The 4,211-nt window shown below is 47.2% G+C and overlaps 1 pseudogene; it reads right to left on the bottom strand.

Moving 5' to 3' along the window:
- Nucleotides 1–1,205: 1,205 nt before the first annotated feature.
- Nucleotides 1,206–1,389, bottom strand: LOC132248072 (U1 spliceosomal RNA; annotated as a pseudogene).
- Between the last annotated feature and the right edge of the window lie 2,822 nt (nucleotides 1,390–4,211).

The raw sequence follows: 4,211 nt of genomic DNA, 5'->3' as shown, positions 1-4,211 counted from the left end.
GGACGTATTTAAATCAGCTGGTCCTGATGACCTCCACCCCAGAGTGCTGAGGGAATTAGCAGAGGTCATTGCGGGACCCCTGGCATGGCTTTACGAGCAACTAGGGGACTGTGGCATCGACACATACACAGTCAAATGGGTCGCTAACTGGCTGGAGGACCGCACCCAGAGAGTGGTGGTGGATGGGTCATTTTCAACCTGGAAGGATGTGGGCAGTGGGGTCCCCCAGGACTCGGTCCTTGGACCCGTGCTGTTCAATATCTTCATCAGTGACTTGGACAAGGGGGTAAAAAGCACCCTATTCAAATTTGCTGATGACACCAAGATGTGGGGATTGTGAGCATGCTAGAAGGGCGGAATAGGCTGCAATTGGACGTAGACAGGTTGCAGCAGTGGGCAGATGAGAACAGGATGGGTTTCAATACTGACAAGTGCAAGGTGCTGCACCTGGGGAGGAAGAACCAGCAGCATACCTACAGGCTGGGGAACTCCCTTCTTGTTAGTACAGAGGCAGAAAAGGATCTTGGAATCATTATTGATGCCAAAATGAACATGGACCGACAGTGTGGGGATGCGGTCAGGAAAGCCAACCACACTTTGTCATGCATCCACAGATGCATCTCAAGCAGGTCCAAGGAGGTGATCCTCCCCCTCTATGCGGCACTGGTCAGGCCACAGTTGGAGTACTGCATCCAGTTCTGGGCGCTGCACTTCAGGAGAGATGTGGACAGCATTGAGAGGGTTCAGAGGAGGGCCACCCACATGATCAGGGGGCAGCAGGGCAGGCCCTACGAGAAAAGGCTAAAGGACCTGAATCTGTTCAGCATCCACAAGAGAAGGCTGAGGGGGAATCTAGTGGCCTGCTACAAACTACTTAGAGGGGAGCAACAATCATTGGGGGAGTTCCTGTTCCCCCGAGCACTACCAGGAGTGACTAGAAATAACAGACACAAGCTGGCAGAGGATAGATTCAGACTAGACATCAGGAGGCGCTACTTCACAGTCAGGGCAGCTAGGATCTGGAACCAACTTCCAAGCAAAGTTGTGCTGGCTCCTGCCCTGGGGATCTTTAAGAGGAGGTTAGATGAACACCTTGCTGGGGTCGTTTGACCCCAGTACTTTTTCCTGCCATGGCAGGGGGTTGGACTTGATGATCTGCTCAGGTCCTTTCTCACCCTACCAAATATGAAACTATGAAACAAGTCAGGGGAAAAGCAAGAAAGCAGTCCCCCATTACCATAAAATTATGTAGTCAAGTCTCCTGCATTTGGGGAAACTTGCAGGGGTCAGCATGCCCAGAGTGCAAGGGACAGGTCTCACCCTGGGAAAACCATTTCTTAGCCCACAAGAGACCTGGTGATAATGGTATTTCCCCTCCAAGCTATGCATGCTATCAGTCTAAAGCCAGAAGGTTCATGATTTACCACTTGTTCATTGGGCTGGGCCCAGCAGAGTCAACAGCATTTCAAGCCATGGTGACTGTTTGGGGCCCTGTTTGGTGACATTTGCCAGCTATTTAAGGTTGGTGAAGAAACAGGAATAATTGGAAAGGGTGGGGGTGGGGAGGCATATCTCAACTGTTGGAATGAAGAGGAAGTCAAAATGTATTCAACGTAATGGCTCACCATGACTGGGAAAAAGAGTCAGCACTGAGGGGAACTGACCACAACAGGCACTACCATATATCTTCTTTAGATAGACTGGACTAAACTATTCTTGTGGTAGTTTCCCAACAGTATTGATAGCCTGATCTATGCCTTAAAGGCAGAGAAAGGAATCAACAGAGCACTGGGATATGAGTAGAGAAAGGAGACTCAAAACTCAAAACAATGACTGTGGTGGCAAGTAACCATGAGGTGGGAAAAGAGTTGAAGAGCAGAAATGAAGATCTGGAGAAAGACGGACAGTGGACAAAGGTGGAGAAATAAGGAAGAAAGAAGGTGACAGTGAGAGCAGTGGTGGAGGCAGCAATGAGAGTGATGATGCCAGGAGCAGAGGATGGTGGGAGCAGGAGCAGCAGGAAATGGTACATTGGGCAAGACGCAGAGGATGATGGGAGCATGACAGCAAGCCAGCTTGCTGAAAGTAGCATGACAGGAAAACATGAAAGAGGCATGGAGAGCTACTCACCTGACTGTCTCACAGTTAAGCCCACAGTCTTCCAATTTTCTCACAAGAACATTGTGGGATACCAGATCAAAAGCTTTTTGAAAGTCAAGGTATATAATGTCAACCTCCTCTCTCTTATCCAGGTGGGTACGATTGCCTGATCATAAAAGGAGATGAGGCTGGTAAGGCAAGACCTGCCCATGACGAAGCCATGTTGGCTGTCATTCAGAATCCTACTTTTTGCAAGCTTATCGCACATAGACTCTTCAATGATTTTTTCCAGGATTTTCCCTGGGATAGAAGTTAGGCTAATTGGCCTATACTTACCCAGGTCCTCTCTCTTCCCCTTCTTGAAGATGGGTACAACATTGACCCTCTTCCAGTCCTTGGGGGCCTCCCCAGAGCACCATGAGTTTTGGAAGAGACTCACCAGGGGTTCCACAATTACTTTGGCCAGCTCTTTTGTTACGCCTCAGCTCTGTATTCTTGGGCAACCCTGGCACAGGATGCAGTCTGTCTGACTCACAAAGGACTCCCCCCCCCCTCCCCTCCCCTCCTCTACATAAACGAAGTTGATTAAGATGCAGTGAGAGACGCACCTAAAACTCTCCAGATAAGGGTGATAAGAGTGAACAACTGCCCTCGGTCTCATTTGCATCTGAGATGGAACCAGATAACCATTCATTTACATGAGAGATGGAAAACAGAAAGCCTGAAGCAGAGACTGCAGTGAATTCTGGGACCAGAGAAGCAGGAGAGCACTGCATGATGGGGAATCTGTGCTTCCAATGTTAATCAACCCAAGTTCACACACACCCAGCTCAGCATTTATCAGACCAGTTCTAATCTGGATTTGCTAAGAACTTTTCTCCCCCCAGACACACACACACAGCTCTAAGTTTAATAGGCATCTCGGGCCGTACATTCCCCGGTCCCACTATAGGAGGCCTATTTAAACTTGATTCACTAAAACTCGGTTGCCGGGTTAGAGAATGCTGAGGCAAGAGACCGAGTCCGAGGGGGTACGGGCAACATTTGAACAAAGGTTAAGGGTTCATCACAGCATCCAGCCTGCTGGAGCCCTAATTACAGGTTTTGTCATATCTTTCCCGAGACGACTGGTGGGAGTCCTCTCCACAAAAGGTTATGAATACCCCAATAATTGCTTTAAGTCTGTTAAAAGACTATAGTAAGATCTGGAAAAGTCATGCTAAGCTGAGGCTTGTGCACAACAAGTAAAAATCCCAAATCCTGATGCTGCAAGCTATCTATTGTTCCTGAAGAAACCATGAGATATCCCATCAGTATATCTGCCATCCATAGGAATCTCAAGCTGGCTCCCAAGTATTTGGGTTACTCCCTAATCTTAAGTGTTTCCTGATTATCAATCAGTTTCCTGAGATGGTCCAAACCAGATAACCCCTTGTCAATAGAAAAGACAATGATTTACACTACTGAGGGTGCTTCAAAGCAGCTGAACTGAGGGTATAAAAATCTGTAAGTGTGTGTGCTTAAGGAAGAAAAAGAAAGAAAAAGAAGAAGCAGGAGGAAAGAGGGAGAAAAGGAAAGAAGAAGAAAACTCCTGTGCTGACACCATCCCCTGTCATTCTTGGGACGCTGGAAGAACAGATCGTCTCTCTCTTCAAGGATTGTGCTACGGACTGTGCCTGTCAGCTTTGCAGTCTGAGTATCGTGGACTAGGTGAGACCCCAGCGTTCTCTCTCTTCTGTCTAGGCATAAACTTCTGAACCTGAACTGTATTAGTTAAGCTTGAGCTAAGTTTCCCCAAATGCTTAGTGAAACCAGGGTAGTATTGTCATTGTTTGTGTTTGTTTTTCTTTTGCATGTCTATTACTACTAGTACCATTATATATTTCATATGCTTAGCAATAAATAACTTTTATAGTCAAACTGGTAGTAATTGGGTATATTTTTCCTTCTCTGCTTCTCTTTCCTCCTGTGCTCTGCAGCAACGCTTCTTTTACCTATGCTAAAGATCCCTGTGAAGCCCAAATTATTGTGGGGTCTGTTCATCAAGAGGCCAAAGATTGGGACGTGCTGAGTTTGAAACACATAAGGGGATCAGCTTGTACAGGCTGATT

This window comes from Alligator mississippiensis, chromosome 1 (assembly GCF_030867095.1).
Source record: "Alligator mississippiensis isolate rAllMis1 chromosome 1, rAllMis1, whole genome shotgun sequence".
Classification (NCBI taxonomy): domain Eukaryota; kingdom Metazoa; phylum Chordata; order Crocodylia; family Alligatoridae; genus Alligator; species Alligator mississippiensis.
The sequence above is the reverse complement of the archived record's forward strand: the minus strand, read 5'-3'. Positions and strand labels throughout refer to the sequence as shown.